At 38.5% G+C, this 17680-nt stretch overlaps 1 non-coding gene across 1 annotated transcript; it reads right to left on the bottom strand.

The window, feature by feature from the left end:
* Positions 1–16122: 16122 nt before the first annotated feature.
* Positions 16123–16229, bottom strand: LOC145065087 (small nucleolar RNA R71). The gene has a single exon (XR_013688239.1). It is a non-coding gene; the product is annotated as a small nucleolar RNA R71 (small nucleolar RNA).
* Between the last annotated feature and the right edge of the window lie 1451 nt (positions 16230–17680).

Raw genomic sequence — 17680 nt, 5'->3', positions numbered from 1 at the left:
TGGCTTAATCACTAATACTTGGTGTATGCAAGCCGTATATAATTGAGGTCGACAGGATGTTCAGTTGTGCGACTCCACCCCAGATCCACAACCCAACGAGGAACATGGAGTAGGGAGGAAGCACACATCTTAAATCTTTTTGATCTCAATTATATACCACCCTTATGCATATACTCAGTTATAGTAGTCAGTCCCATGTGTTATATCCTCTTGATTCACGAACCTGATTGTGAGGTGCGAAGGGTCTTTCTAGGGGATCTACGGAGTAGGCTTCGGGTGGTTATCGTCTTCTGGAATGCCTGCAGTGTCTTTCGCTTTGGTTTCTATCTGTCTAAGAAGGGGTTGGTTAACAATGCGCGGTGCCCTTCTCCTGGGTACTTTGGAAGGTTTGAAATAAGAGTGACGACTGACGGATCGCATTAGGTTTTAATATTTTTAGATTCGGAAGAACCTTTATTTGCCGAAATGGCTACGGTGAAAGTTCTTTTTACACTGCACTAGGGATTTACACATGGTTGCACTAAGTCGAACCATGATTGATAGAGGCATCGAAGTTGGGATACATAGACATGATATAGAATGAGGGTCGATAGGGTCATGTGTTGAACGGGCACACAAGTTCTTGGCGTCTCAGGTTTCATCCCGTGTATCACTGTCATGGATACTTGGACCGATAGAGTCGACGCGGAACTATAGAGGGTCCTGATGTTTCTGAATAGGGTACCTTTCATGAATAGATTCTCACGAGGCCTTTCTATATTCTCCTAACATATACTAGTCATGTATAATTAGGGTGGGAAGGACTGTTGACTGAGCGACTCCGCCCTAAATCCACAACCAAACGAGGAACAGGAAATGAGGCGGCATCACTCACTCTAGGTCTATCCATCTCAATTATACATGGTCGTAACATATATATCTAGCCATTATAGTTTTACCTGATGAAATTTTAAATTTAATAATAGTGATGCGACTTTCGCCTTAACGGGGAAGTAATTACATTTAGAATTAGCCTTTTAATGTTTTCGGTTAGTTATCTGAGATTGAGAGACGTACCAAAAATCTACCGAGTTCCTCGATGCTTTTCCCCAAGCATTAGAGTTAAAATCCTCCTGTTTCCTTGTCTTTTCTTTTAGTTGGGCAATATCGCTTTAGGTGCCCAATCTCACCACATAGATGGCATACTGGATTGGTCGCCACATTGGTGGTTGATGAAATGAACTCAACCGGAGTTCTGCAGGTACGAGCGGTATGCCCCTTCATGTTGCACCTATCACAAAAGAGCTCTCGATAGATACCATGATGATGGTAGCTACACTTGCTGCAGTGGGGAAGGTTTCCTAGGTATGGTCTTCTTGAAGTCGGGATGGAAGGGTTGGCAGGGGTATTGACTGTCTCAGCTCGTTGCCCTTCAGAGGGTCCTTGAGCCGAGGTACTTCCCTCCTCGTTCTTGAACTTTCTCTTCAGTGGATTTGGTTGAAGTTCTTGGGTGGCTGGGTACACAGAGGTTGGTTGCTGCTGTCCATTACTTGGATCGGAATTCCCGATAGGGCTCTTGCTAACATTGGCGTTGTTAGCATTCAGTTGAGCCATGACAGCTGCTACGGCTACCGAGACTGCAGCCTGGAACGTAGCTTCATCGAATAGGAGAGTCGGTTTCCTACAAGTGGATTGGTTACGCTTCTTCGGAGGCATGGTTTTCCTACACGGAAAGGAACACAAGCTGATGAGAGACGATGGTTAACCCTGGACGTATCTATCCTTACTATATTAGGCATAAATTTTTCCCGTGCCTCGGATATTGGTTGTCTGAGTGTCGACCTACATCCCTATGATGTAGTTCGGGTATTCAAGGTAGGAGTATGAGTATTGGAAAAAGCCATAAGATGGGAGTCGTTCCTAGTAAGTTACCTTTATACTGGGAAAGGTTGACTCTCCGGCTTGGAAAGATCTGAGAACAGTTCGAAACGAAGACCGCGGGAAGAAAGGCTCATGAAGACTTATGGCTAAACGCCCTCAATAGAGGTGTGGGGATCCGCTCTAATTGTATTACTTGCAACGGGAAAAGGCGATTTACCTAACACGTAGCGTGAGTAGTGTAATCACTAACTCACTAAATTGTATCATTTTATGGGTGTATTAGTGTGACGAACACGAGGAAAAGACACTTCTCGGGTTCCATGTACTGGCTCCCTCTGTCTACCTCGTATCTTTGACTGGGACCGGCGTTGGTTTTCTTCGGGTAGTTACCTAGGGTTCTCTTCTCTTGTAGACATACTGAATCTCTACTCCACCTTACTCCCAATTCTTACCTTGGGTGTCATCACTTCATGATAGATGACAAGGAATTTCGGAAGTTTAGGCGAATTTTCCCACCGATGTCCCTAAAAGGTATAGGCACTTGGTGGTTTCAGTGGCCTCATCTTGGTTCATTTATTTCCGAACTAGAAACCTTCTCAATGAGCCTCTTCTGGGTCTGAATCAACTCTTCTTCCGGGTACTGAAGTGGATAGGGTTTTCTACAGGGTTTGTGCGAGAATGGAAATGTCTAAAGAATCCTAAGAGATTATTAACATTTCACTGGGTGATCCATATCGAGTCCTGCTACAATTACATAGGGTACACAAATCATATATAGCTTAGATCCGATAGGCCCTCAAATATGTGATACTACTCTATATCCACATCCCAACGAGGACAAGGAAGTAGAGCGAAACTACACATTCTTAGTCTTTGGGATCCTTATTATATATGACCTTGGGAGTATACCCTCTGTAATTGTAGGTATATCAATAAGGATCTTTTTAGTTCTTCACACAAGGTTATCTATGGGTCCTAAAATACCCCTATGGTATTTTAAATTTTCTTGTTTGTTTCTTAACTTCTGAATATGATTATGGGATTTATGTGAGTCTTTTAGTATTCCAAAATACTCCCATAGTATTTTTAAACTTTATGTTTGGATCTAGCATTCCTATTTGGTAAGTTTCAGACCTATTGCAACACCACTATCACTCCCAAGCACACGTTGATTGCATCTCGAATAAATGTAGTTGATCAGGTTACATTTATTCCAGCTTACGATTACATAACTGCCCAGGTTTGACGGTAATGCTCAACATCCGAAGACTTTTATTCTTGTTCTTCTTGTGATACTTGTGTTCGAGTGTTTAGATTCTGAATGTTCTTATACTTTGGTAAAATATGGTTATATTTTAAAGTATAATTCTTGGTCAGAGTGTTTTATCCCTATGTATTTATAGGCTGTATATTTTTTATGAATTGATATACTTAGCTCACTATAAACAATGCTCTGATACCAATCTGTCACACCCAAAACCGGAACGACGGAAACGTTCTGGGGTGGATGACGTCATGTCAAGTATCACAACATATGCAGTATAGTAATCAAAGTACAACAACCATTCCATTAACAGTAATAATTTTACATAGTTTACATTTCATAGAAACATCAAAGTAATACAAAAACTAAAATAGATGCAGCTTGGTTCTAGGCTGGCTTCACAAAAGCTCCCGGGTGTACCTGTCTATTGCTGACCTGAGAATACAAGTTATTTTGAAAGCGAGTATCAACATTTTTATAAATGATGGTGAGTTCATAAGTATTTAGTGTCATTTGTGTAAGTAAACATTTTATTCAAAGTAACTTTATGAAAAGTAGTAGTTTAGAATCTATAATGTATTAGCGTCCTTTCCAAAAAATCCTATATTTTCTAAATAAAAGCAGTCTTTTACCAAGACTCGACAGAGTTATGTTGTAAAAATTAATTTTCCCTTAAACACTATCATTATCAAAATACGGTATTTGACTTTAAAGAGAGTAGGAGAATATCACTAGTAGAATACTAGGGGAAAATAACACATGCCTCAATAGAAGCACTGCTGACTAAGGCAAAAGAAATCATAGACTCCAGGAGAGTATCGAATGAATGATACACCTGGCTCAGTCTAACAAAAGGAAACACAGACCCCAGACGGTATTAAATGTACGATACGGCTAGCAAGGTCTAAAACAAAGAAGCACAGACCCCAGACAGTATCAAATGAAAGATACAACTAGTAAGGTCTAAAACAGAGAAGCACAGACCCCAGACAATATCAAATGAAAGATACAGCTAGCAAGGTCTAAAACGGAGAAACACAGACCCCAGACAGTATCAAACGATAGATACAACTAGCAAGGTCTAAAACAAAGGGATAGTCCTAAGTGGGTTGTTTCAGGAATACAGTGTTAGATTCTCGTTACCTTAAGGCCATGAATTATAAGGTAAACATGGAGATACTCGTAACCATACTGATTGACACTATAGTACTTGACGCCCTGCGAGCATCGGAATAAATATGACATTTGTCACCCCTTGGCTTGGTAGGCCGTGGACTGTAGCTAGCAGTCAGGGTGTGGGAGTGTCAGTCCCGTATAGATCTATACACACAATGCCCGCTCTCCTTACAAGAGACTCTGGTTACCAAATCGACGACGGGGAGATCCGTGTCTTGAAGATGCATCTCGTATTCTGAATGCTATTACAGGCGCTGGAGAAATGATATAGACTCGCGTATGAACTGACTCCTGTGGAATTCTCGTACTAGAAAGAGTGAATAGAACCTCCTAACTATTCCTATAATAGTTACTAGTGTCTCTGATCTAAGAATGATGAATGGAAGGATGCTCTTGCTACCTAAGGGAAATGAACTGGCCGATGTAAACCTTTATGTCTATATGTGTATACATGATATATAATTAATGTTTAAACGAGCTTCACACGGATATCCAATACCCACCAGACCACATCCTAACGAGGAAAAGGAAATAGGGCGAACTAGCCTTCCTAAGTCTTTTAAACATTATTTATATAACTATACAAGTACAAGCATGCATTTAACGAAACAGAAGTATAGAAGAAAACTTGGTAAAAAACCTTTTTGGAAAACCTTTAAAAATAAGAATTTACGATTTGATATAGTTATGTAAAACAAGCTTTGAAAACCGTTCATAAACACGTTTATAATTTGATAACACAATATAAGTAAAGAAAACCTTTGTTTAAAATGCTGCTGTAACTGGTTTAGAAGTAAAACATTCAGCACGAGATATAATTTGAGAAAAGATTTAAACAAGTAAAAATGTTTTGGAAAACTTCTACAGTATTATACTTGGTAAAACAACTGAAAGTGTGATAAATCCTTGTGCATGTGGGTTATTAATCACATATTATTGATACGATAACTAGCATGTTTTAACTTGTATTCCCCCCATAAAAGCATGTAAAAACATTTAAAAGGTTGATTCAGGGGTATTAACTCACCTGTTGTAAGTGGATCGGGTGGAGGTGCCGGTTGGGTGCTCGGTGTCAAGTAAAGACTTGAACACACTTAGTGACCTATTAACATATGATGACATATTTTTACATACAATTTGTAAATATAATACTAATTAAACATGTATACGCATCCTAAAGTGCGGAAAACACTTTGGTTAAGTGCTAGGAGTGTCCAGGGTAACATCTAAGGGAGTGTATGGCCTAGATAGGGAGTTTACTCTTCAAGAGTAAACTCTTTATAGAGTTTACGGCCGTAAACTAATGGTAGGAGTGTTCTAGGATGCTTTAAGGTCTTATCTCACTTGTAGAATTAGGCTAGGTCCAAATATAAGGCATATGAAGGGGTTGAAGGTTCCAAATGGACCATTTAAGGAGTTTACGGCCCCTGAACAGGGAGTTTATGGCCGTAAGCTCCTATATGCTCATTCCTTTGGTGTATTAAGGTCTTAAATGGTAGAAAATAAAGTTCTATGCATTTTTCCAAGTCAAATGAAGAAGTTAGGGCATCATTTGGGCACTCTTTGGGAGTTTACGGCTCATAGACCAATCCTAGGGGGGTTTACGGCCGTAAACTCCTATGTCCTTGGTTTAATTGATGTTTAATGCCTTTACTTCAATGGGGGTTGCTTCTAGACATTTTCCCAAGCCATAGGAGGTGTTTAAGGGCAATTCTAACACTTTAAAGGGTGTTCACGGCCTATGTAGAGGGGTTTATGGTTCAAGAGTATTCTTTGGCCGTAAACTCATGTTTACTCTCTAAAATTCAAGGTTTTAGTGTTCTAAGCTCGAAGGTGTAAGTCCACAAGTCATATCTAAGCCCTAGGGGTAATTTAGAGGAGTTTTGGGGATTAAAAACCTCACTTAAGGGTGTTCACGTTCCAAGAGTGTTCTTGGGCCGTAAACACATGAATTTGCCCCTATTTGATGTCTTAAACACAAATTTTCATGTTAACTAAGCTACACAACAAGTTAGGATAGATTGCTTACTAGTTTGGGGCTCGAAACAGGCGTTTTGGGTTGAAAGCAAGTTGTAGAGAGAGAATGTAGAGAGAGGGTGAAAAGGGTGTAACTGGAGTGTACTCCCCCTTATATAGGGGTTGAGCTTGTGGCTCAATGGAAATCTACCTGATACTGACGTTAAACAGGGCTTCTGGTCGCACCCGATTAAATGGTCGTATTTTGACTTGGTTGAAACTAAAACTTTTCAAGGGGTTAATGAGGGTGTTTCTAATTTGTTTCAACCCTTAATAAGTCATTTAAAAAGTCCCAAATTTATTTAACCAGTCCAAAAAGGTTAACGGGCAGCTTAATAAAGCGAGGCTTATTAACGGAAGGATGGGTTAAAAATGACGGAATAAATTTCGGGTTGTCACAAAGTTCCAAGAGATTTTGGAATGTCATAGGTGTTTGAACTAGACAACTACAATGGGAGATATTCAAGTTAGTTGATTTTTAAGTCCTTAATATAAATCCTAATATGAAATATTAAGGCTAGGACCCAACACAATATTTTATAGCTTAGAAGAGGGATGTCGTAATCCAAGCTATAAAATATTTGAAGGTAGGCAAATGACAATTCACCAACTTCCCCCATGAAAAACGAAATAATTTATTCGGTTTTTACTTGGATTTGAAACTCCTAGATCTTTTGAGATTCATTGAACTTTTCAATGGCATGTTTCAATATCGATTGTGCCCTCACAAATTTTGTGACTGGGATGCTAAGGATCACAAAACAAGGTGTGAATAACCATGCAAATATACTTGGTACCCTTAATATTTACCCCTCAATCGATGTGCCGGTTAACCACATGCGCTCCACCGATACTAGGATAAACATTAAGTTACCCTTTGCCTACCTTGTTAAATCCAGGTTAGTGTGTCGGTTACCCACACGCGCTCCACTAACGACTTAAGCAAAGTGCAAAGTGTAATTTCATGGGTTAACACCAAATTCACATTTTCGTAAGTAACGAAGATTGGGAATTTATAAAAGGTTTAGTTACTTAGTATTTATCATTAATAATTTTAATGAAGGGAGAATTATAGTCCTTGCCTTACCCGTTCGGCTAACGACCCTCTACCAGTCAAGGAAGCGGTGGGTGAGAGTGGACACCCATTAAACTGCCATTTTATAGGCAGTAACCTTATACCCCCTTATAGACCGGCTTCGTGAATGAAGCCTACTAACGGTAAGACTGACTTTACTCTTATACATATATATATATATATATATATATATATATATATATATATTACTATTAACTATTATATTATAATAGTATAAGGGTTGAATTTTAACTATTAAAATTCTAAGGGCTTAACTTGGAATTAAAGTATTCATGGGAAAACTTTACAAATTCCAAAACTTGAGGGCTAGTTTTGAACTATTCAAAAACTTTTGGATTTTTATAACTTATGAGTTTAATTAAGGTTTTAAAGCTTTTACTGAAGTGACTCTTGAACAACCATAACTTGAGGACAAGTTATGGAGTATATAAAACAACAAGACTCTTCAATATTTTGTAACCTATGCATTTTAATGGATCTTTAAAATAATTTTTTTTGGTAATCCATAACTTGAGGACGAATTATGGACTCCATTAAAACACATTTAGATTAAGAATTAACTAACAAATAATTTTGCAAATAATTCCTATGATCTACCAAAACTCATAAGTGTATGAACAATCCTATCAACAATTTCAAGAATTACATAAACACACATAAAACTTGAAATTTTGATAAAAACCTGGAAATTGGTTTACCGTAATCATTACCACATAAAAAAATAGGTTTTATAAGTCCAAAACAGTTAAAGGTAATGATTCTAGACCAATTCCAACTTTAAAACTCGAAGATATGATGTCTGGGGGTCCAACTCGTCGAGTGCATGAACTAACTTGACGAGTTAGATGAATTTACTCATGGTCTCGTCGAGTCCCTTCATGGACTCGGCGAGTCTGTTGTCCAGACAACATAAAAATCGATTTTCAGCTCTTTTCAGCAAGTATAACAAGAAAACAAGCCTGGGCTCTGATACCACTATTGGGTTTTGAGCATTCTAACACTCCTAAGGTGTAGATGCAACCATAAATACCTTGGATCTATGTTTTCTCTATTATACATGCAAATAGGAATATTCCAAGGTATTACCCTATCTAGCATACAAAACATTGATACTTGGGTAATAAAACAAGTTAGAAGACATACCTTTTGATGAAGCTTGATTCCATGGAGCTTAAGAGCCTAGTGCCTCAAGTGTGACACCTTAAATGGTTCACACAACATCACCAACATTTGGAATAACTTGAGAGTGAAAGGTCCTTGGCTCCAAATCGGCTATGCCCTCATGTGTGCATACTTAGTGCCAATTTCTTGAACCAAAGACACCTTTATATACTATGGAGGATTAGGGTTACATCCATGTAAACCCTAATACCCATGACCTTTCATTTCATAGGATCCATGAGTTAAACACTCCATGGACTATCCATGAAAGCTTAGCCCAACCTAAATGAACTTGGCCCACCATATATATAAAAGAGTCCATATTTAATTAGTTCCTTTTGATCACTAAATTAATTCCAAATTAAATCTTAATCAATACAAATTAAATAATATCATTTCATATTAATATATTAGAACTTATAATATATTAATATAAATCATAAATATCCTTTACTCACAAAAGTCTATCCAAATTGTTTCGATGCCATGCTACCCAAATGGACAATGCGAATCAGGTCAAGTGCATACCAATTATAGTTATGGACTTAGACACTAATCCAGCAACAAAGGCATATCTCCTAGATCCTTAGCTCCAAACTAGCATGCGAATCACATAATCATGTCATATCACATAACAAACATGTATTGGTATTTTGGGAACCACTTACTTGAGCTCGACTGATTGAACGTGTGACAACCGTCAATTTCCAGTCAAGTCAAAGTCAACTAAAGTCAACAAGTCAAACCGGTCGACTCAATTAACCCTTGTGTACTAGGGCTTACGTTAGGTAATTACTATACAACTCGCTATTCTATTGAGAAATCATCAATTAAAAAGTTCGTATATCTTGATTTCCTTAACCTAAAACTATGGTAAGTAATGAACCAAACCGATAAAAATATGTTGCATACTCATCGAGAGTGTGTAAGATCCTTAAACATGGCTTAATGGGGTTTACGAACCTTGCGTTGTGAAACCAAACACTCAAAAAGGTCACAAAAGAAGTCTCTCCCAATATCTTTCACTCTAACTCTCCCAAATCTCTCTCTATATGAGAAATCTCTCCAAGAATGTGAAATCTCTCCTAAATCTCTCTCTGTATGAGAAATCTCTCCAAGAATGTGAAATCTCTCCCAAATGTCTCTCTGAATGAGAAATCTCTCCAAGAATGTGAAATCTATCCCAAATCTCTCCAAGTATGCCAAATCTCTCAAAGTATGTCAAATCTCTCCCAAATCACTCTCAAAACCCCTTTTTATTTATTTTAATCATTTGGGGCATCCCGACACTTGACTTGGTGAAAAACCATTCGAAACGGGAAGATTCATTGGAAAATAGCCTTTTAGGGCCGAAGTCTCTCTATAGGGGCCAAACGATCCTTGAGTCGAAGCTCCAAGGACCAAATCCGAAGGCCTCTTAAGGAACCACAACCATAAGACCGGAACTGTTGAGGACCGAGGCTGCTGAATACCGCAACGCTGAACCGCACACGCAGCTGAAACACCACACCTGACCCCGCCTTCGGTCCCTCTTGACGAGCCGCCTGCGGTACCTGCTCGGACCGCAGTCCCTTCCAGTTTGGACCCAATTCACCAGCCAAACCTTCCCTGCGGACCTAAGGCTGCTGAGACCGGACCCTCGCCCTGACTTCGGATTTTCCCATTTTCACCCAGTTTTCGACCACGACTCCGTTTCAAGCGTATTTTTAATTATTTTAACAAGGGATTTTCACCCAAACTTATACTTTAACATATAAGACCACATATATTCAAAAATTAAGCATATTTTTAGGGAAATCCTTATTTAAGAGTAAAAATCTATTAAGTAAGATCTTGTGGTGGAGCAACCACCCCATGCCCACTCCATGACCAGCCGTTGTCCTTCCACCATACCTGGCCATTCAAGAGTACTTTCCCCACCATTTTACCAGCCACACTCTTGGTCAAAGGCTGAAAACTCCTATCTCTCCACACTTTCCTCTCATTTCTCTAATTTCCTCCAAAGATCAAACACATCTTTTCTCTCATATTCTCTCTCACAATTTCGAGATTTACAAGGCATTTTTCAAGATTTCCTTCTACATTTGGTAAGTATCATCACCCTTCATATGGTTATTACGCTTCCTTTTACTCAAATCATTGATTTCTTACACAAACTCCATCATAATTGTGTTAGATTCTCGAATCTTCAAGCAATCCTCCAAGTGTTCTTGAGTTGAACACTTCTTTCCTTCAACATTTATCCATTGAAATCACACAAGGTGAGTTCATACCCCTATATTTTCATGTTTTTCTTAAGTTTTAAGGGGAGGGGGGGGGGAATACAAGTTAAAACACTAAGAACATAACCAAACTCATTTAACAACCTTCATCAGAAAAGTTTAACTCCATTCACAAACTGTTTTGGTCAACTTAAACATTTTAGTTTTGAAAACTGTATTAGGTGCAGATATTTTAGGTTCATACCTTTAAAATGACTACTTGAACATCTCCATACGATTTTTCTACAATTTATGGTTATTTTTAGAAAACAGCCTATCATTTCAGAAACAAATTCGGACCAGTTCGTGAATATGAACATTTTAACACAAGTTAAAGACTTCCAAAAATCATAATAAAAATTATGAATAAACTAGACACATTTTATGAACTCTCAGAATTTACGGATTCAGTTTTCGACTTCGTATGATTTTTTCTAAAACAGTGCAGAAAGGTTAAAAACTAGTTAATAACTTATAACTTTCATAACACTTTGTATTATGTTGAGCAAAGTGTATAAAAGTAAGTTCTAAATATTGAATGTATTATCTTGTTAGTTTATCATCATAAACTGAAATTTAGTCATTTATGATAAGGTTTAGTCATTCATTTCGAACACATATAATAAACTTCAATAAGCATAGTTTATGGATTTTACTGCATGAAAAAGGTTTTACTCTCAAAACAAATGGGGTTTTCATATCCTATGTGATAAATTATAATAGTAATAGTTTAAGGATTTCATGTTAATAAATTATTCAGAAAAGGTGATTTTACCTCCTCCACGGAAGAGGTTTTAATATCAAACTATGTGTAAACTAGTTAACTTAGGTTGTGAGGCAATTCTCTCCCCGTACGTTCGAATATGGGATCCAAATTCCTGTAAGTTATAACCAGAGTCTCTTGTAGGGAGAGCGTGATAATTGTGTATAGATCTATATTGAGTTTGACACCCCACACCTTGAGGCTAGCTACAGTGGGACCGGCAGGTCTACGGGTGACAAGAGTCATAGTATCTTAACGTCTAAAAAACGTTGTGCAGGTTGTTTCTCGTCATAGTATGGTTATAGCGACTCACATAGGTAGTTAACAATATTTCAAGTTTACATGGAAACTTTTACTTTAAAAAGGGGTTTACTTCTAAATCAAACGAGTTTATGTCAATATTAAACTTACATGAATTACTTTAAGTATGGTAAAATACTTGTACACTTTCGGTCTTAGGATCAAAGACAACTCATAACACATAAAGATTACGGGATTTTTCTCAAATCAAAAAGGGTTTTATGCCGATTTAAAATCACTTTTATATCTTTACGTATGGAAAATACTTGTTTATTTTCGGTCTTGGGATTTAGGACTACATAACTTTTATAAGGAAAATATTGGATTTTCTTTGGAACATATTCCTATTAACACTACATCTCGGCTAGAGTTGTTAGACTTCAATGGTTCATTTAACTCAAATTATATGTAACTTATATATGCAGAGTGATCATAGAAGGAATCTATGGGTTCTTGTAGGGTTCATTATCGCATACATAGAAGCATTCATTCCACACTTAATAAAGAAGATATTGGGTTTTCTGGAAACATGCTTTGTCGCTTTTACAAGGAAAACAATTTCTTTCTCAAACAAAACTCTTATGAACTCACCAACTTAATTGTTGACACTTTTTCAAAACTACTTGTACTCTCAGGAAATCAGTGAATTAGGAAAATTTCAGCATTTTGAGGATGGGACGATAAATCGTCAAACAGTACATTTTGTCATCATAATGTAATTGATTTGAATCATGTAAACATATACTTTGGTGTAACTTTTTCAATTATATTTATGACGGCTGTATTTACTTTGAGCACTATTATACTCGTTGTTGTGATACTATACATGAAGTTCTCCACCCCCGGACGTTTCCGCCATCCTTGGTTTGGGGGTGTGACAGAACGCATCACACACCTTGTTCTTTTCAAACTTCTTTTATAAAATGATTTTACTTTTGAAAAATTTTCATACCAAGTCCTTAGTTTGAGTCCAGACACACCCGACGGTGTGCTCAAATCCCTCAAACCAAGGCTCTGATACCAACTTGTAACATTCCAAAATTCAAGGCCAAAAATTTCATTTTTAAATAAGTTATTATAAAACCATGAGTATAAAAACATCCATAATAACATCTCATGTTAAAACTAAAGTCTCAATAGTCAAACATGTTATCATAAAATAATATCAGAGTGAAATCCCAAAGATCTCATGTGCGGAAAACCTAGTGTGATGCGCTGCGATCGTCGGCTCATTTCCTTGGAAAACGAAGTACCTGAAACAAAAGCTGAAAGCCATAAGAACGAAGCTTAGTGAGTTCCCCAGATACCACATACCATACATATCAACTGATCCATACATGCTGTACATAACCATGCGCCATACGTATATTATAAACAAATAAAATGCTATGTGGTAAAACATAGTCTTGCCATTATGCCACGGGCCGCCACGTGGTCTTTCTTGCCAAGCTGGGGGCCACCCCCTGGGTCTTACTGATAAGTGTCAAGAGCCACCTCCTGGTCTTCCATGCAAGCATCACAAAGACAACTAGCATAGATACTACTCTACTCGGCTAATCAGCATACAGTGTGCCAGGAGCCACCTCCTGGTATTTCATACATAGTAGCATACAGTGTGCCAGGAGCCACCTCCTGGTCTTTCATACATATTGCCTAGGGCTAACCCCCGTGTCATCCTACCATACATAATAACATATTGAGTGCCAGGAGCCTCCTCCTGGTCTTTCATGCATAATGCCTAGGGCTAACCCCCGGGTCTTCCTACCATACACAAACTAAAAGGGACAACATTGTGGCCGTAGACCCATTCGCACAGTGAGGAGACTCACCTCACACTACTGAAGTCCCGCGGATAAAGCTGTGGCTGCTTGCTGACAGATTCCCGAATCTGACAACATCAAAATAACACCTAATTAATAATTGGGTCCCAACATATACCCATAAGTCCATGCTTGGGGTAAAAGGCTGCTTTACCCTTATCTTAGCTTGATTCAATCTGATATTGCCATATTTATACCTATTTTTAGGCAATATTTAAGTACATTTTTATTAATAAATTAATAATATGTTTAGAATCATGATACTTATGACTTTAAATTGTTATTTTCAGTCAATTAAAAGGATTTTCGAAGAGAGGGACCAAAAGTGACAAAATGTGGAACATGGGAGGCTTGAAAGACAAGAAAAGAATAAATTCACGATAAATACTTAACCCACGACGTGGCGATGAAGCCCACGACGTGGCATGGGGTTTCTAGAAGATAGACATCGAGACGCGGAGGATTTCCTTGTACGATACAAATTACTTGAAGCCCACGACATGGCACAGCTGGCCACGACGTGGCGCGGGTTTTTGAAGATTATATAAGTTCTCCTGATTATTACGAAAGGGACAAGCTTTTGGCAGAAGGAAAGAGTTCCAGGAGTCGTTTCAGAGCGAAAGAAGGGTTCTGGAAGAAGGCTTTCAACACCAAAAAGAATAGAGGTTTATATTTTAGTTAAATAAGAACATGTCTTTCATTATTTTTAGCTGTGTTGGTTTAGTTGCTACGATGAGCAGCTGAATCTAGCTACTCTTGTTTAGATAGATGAAGGTTTAAACTTATGAATGGTTCAATGTTTATGGATTAATTTTTAGTTGGTAAAAATTGCTTGTGTTTGATTTGTATAACCTAGCATGCTACTGTTTGTTTATCTAATTGCTTGATTGCATGTTCTGTGTAGCTTAGTGACCATTAAACTGCATGAACTTGTTTACCTAATGATTTAGTGAACATTGAATTGTTAGAGCTAGGATTGACCAATCTTAGTTAGTAATTAGAATAAATAAAGCTTAGCTGTGTTAGAGAACGTGTATTGTGATCATAATTGCCTTTATACAACAAATCTTACATAGCATATTTACATTCATAATTAGTTATGTGTTTAATTATGTGTGAACATACATGGTTTGACATGAATTAGTTAATTATTGGTAAGTTAGAACTAAATTACTAATACAACTAAAAAACCAACTTAATAATCTGTAATCCTTAGCTAGCCATAAGGGAGAAGCGGATTCAAACTAAACAAGAGTGTGTTTTTATTTATTGAATTTGATTTAAGTTCATCTGATCTTGTAAAACCAGATAAAACCCCTTTTAAACTTGTTAATAAATTAGGTCAATTTAATAGTAAGTAAATTAATTAGTAACACCGTTCCCTGTGATCGACACCCGACTTAACCAAGCTATACTGCAATCTGACTAGGTACACAGCCTATAAGTGCATAGTTAGTTAAGTTTGTTAGGTTATAAATATTAAAATTAGTGAGTACTTTTGTGCACATCAAGTTTTTGGCGTCGTTGCCGGGGAACGGCTTAGTTTTTAGCTTATTTATTTGCATTGAATTAATCGATCCTTCTTGTGGAGTAGAAACCCACAAAAAGTTAAATTTTCAGCAAAATAATTTTTTCTGTTATTCACAGAGTCCACGACGTGGCACTCCTCTGGCCACGACGTGGACAGTTAAAAACTAGACTTTTTTTAGTTTGAAGTTAGTTTTTCTTATTTTAGTTCAGTTTTACATTTTTAGTTTAGCAAGTTGCAGGAGTTCATGACCAGAAGCTCAAACACACACTTGGTGCCACCACTTCACAAGAAAAAGATGCCCTTACAAGAAATGAAGTCAGCTTTTTCTAGGAAGTCGGGAAAGAAGACATGAGAGTCAAGTTCATCAGCGAGGCACAAGAGCAATCTTGAGCATTTGGATCATACACCCATCCAAACCGAGTCCGAAAGCGATACCGAGCCGGAATTTGAAGAACACACGAGCAAACACGAGAACGAGCCAAGGAATGAGATGGAAACGATTGAAGAAATGTCCATGGGAGCTTACAAGAAGCGGATCCGAGAAGATGTGGGTCCTAGTTTAGTCCAACCCGCAATACTTGCCACTGCCACATTCGAGTTGAAGGGACACATATTGACGACACTAAAGGACATCCCATTTTTCAGGAAAGATCATGAGGATGCTTTTAAGCATCTAGATGAAGTCAACGACATTGCGGATTACTTCAATGTCCCGAATGTCAACAGAAACACAGTCTTGCTTAGGATGCTTCCCATAACTTTCAAAGGAGCTGCTAAGGAGTGGTTAAAGGCACTCCCACCAGGTACAATCACCACTTGGGCTCAAATGCGTGAGCAATTCCTGGACCAGTTTTGCCCGCCATCCAAGATAGCTAAACTCAAGAAGGCAATAGCCAACTTTGAGCAACAGTCGGGGGAGTCACTATACGAAGCATGGGAGCGGTACAAGGGCTTGCTCAGAAATTGCCCTCAACATGACCTAAATGTACAGCAAGAAATGTCAATCTTTTATGATGGGGTCAACGTGATGACAAGACAACTCCTTGATTCTCAAGGACCGTTGACAAAGAAAAATCCAAGGGAGGTCAAGGAGCTAATTGAAGAATTCGCGAAGCACTCTCGCGAATACCACAACCCGAGGCAAGATGGAATCAAAGGCGGTGGAGGGGCCCAAACTGAAGAAATAGCAGTGGTCATGGCCATGCTGAATAATATGGACCGCAGGATAACACAGATGGACCAGTCGATACATGCCATAAGAGTGGGTTGCGAGAGATGCAGTGGTCCACACTTGACCAAGGACTGCAATGTAGATGAGTTTGGGAACAGAAGAGCTCAAGTGTGCTACTCTAGTGGGGATAAGTTTGATGAGGACTGGAGGAAACCGAAGAAGGAGTGGCTGCCATATGAAGAGTACAAGAAGCAAAAAGAAGAAAAGTATAGGCAGACAGGTCGAGGCCTCTATCAAAAGGAGCAGTCACCAGCCGAGAAGTAACCCGACCTAGAGACCATTTTGATGAAGTTTATGGAATCTTCGGAAAAGAGACACGATGCCACTGATTCTGCGATTATGGAACAACAAACTCTGATAAAGAATCAGCAAGCCTCCATCCATAACCTTGAAGTGCAATTTGGTCAACTAGCCACTTTAGTTCATGAAAAATTGTACTCGAAGAATCCCGAAGTAAAGACCCAATCTCACGTAATGGCCATCGATACTGAAGAAGATGCAATCTATGAGTTCCTGGAGGCATTGGAAGAAGAACCGCAACAGCCCAAGAAATCAAGGATCGAAAGTGGAGAAATTGTTGAACCAGGCTCGCCACGACGTGGCACTCCTCTGGCCACGACGTGGCGCATGTTTGATCAAAACCCTTTGAGCCCGTTCCAGCTTATCAGCCACCTTTGCCATTTCCCACCCGAGCTGCACTTAGTCTACTGGAGAAGGAGCATTTAGAGTATGTAAAGCATGTGAAGGGAATCCCAATTAATACCCCCTTTGTCGAGTCCTTATCCAAAGCTCCCGAGAACCAGAAATTACTGCAAGACTTGATAGACACTCAAAGGCAATTAAAGAAGTAGTCTACAGTGATTCTAAGTGAACAAACTTCAAAAGCTGTGTTGGGAGAAACACCAGAAAAAATGGGGGATCCTGGACGCCTCACTCTTCCATGTGAGTTTGGGAATAAAATGAAAGTTAATGCTTTAGCCGATTCTGGGGCTAGCATTAATCTGATGCCTTTTTCATTTTATCAAAAAATTGGAGATTCAGAAGATGAAGGCTACAAAAAATGAAGATTCACATGGCGAATCGTTCGGTGACACAACCTCGTGGCATTGTGGAGGATATTCTGGTGAAAATTGGAAAATTTGTTTTTCCAATAGACTTTGTAGTCTTGGACATGAAAGAAGATCCGGATGTTCCAATAATC

Source organism: Lactuca serriola, chromosome 7 (genome assembly GCF_051521515.1).
Source record: "Lactuca serriola cultivar US96UC23 chromosome 7, Lser_US96UC23_V15, whole genome shotgun sequence".
In the NCBI taxonomy this organism is placed as follows: domain Eukaryota; kingdom Viridiplantae; phylum Streptophyta; class Magnoliopsida; order Asterales; family Asteraceae; genus Lactuca; species Lactuca serriola.
The sequence above is the reverse complement of the archived record's forward strand: the minus strand, read 5'-3'. Positions and strand labels throughout refer to the sequence as shown.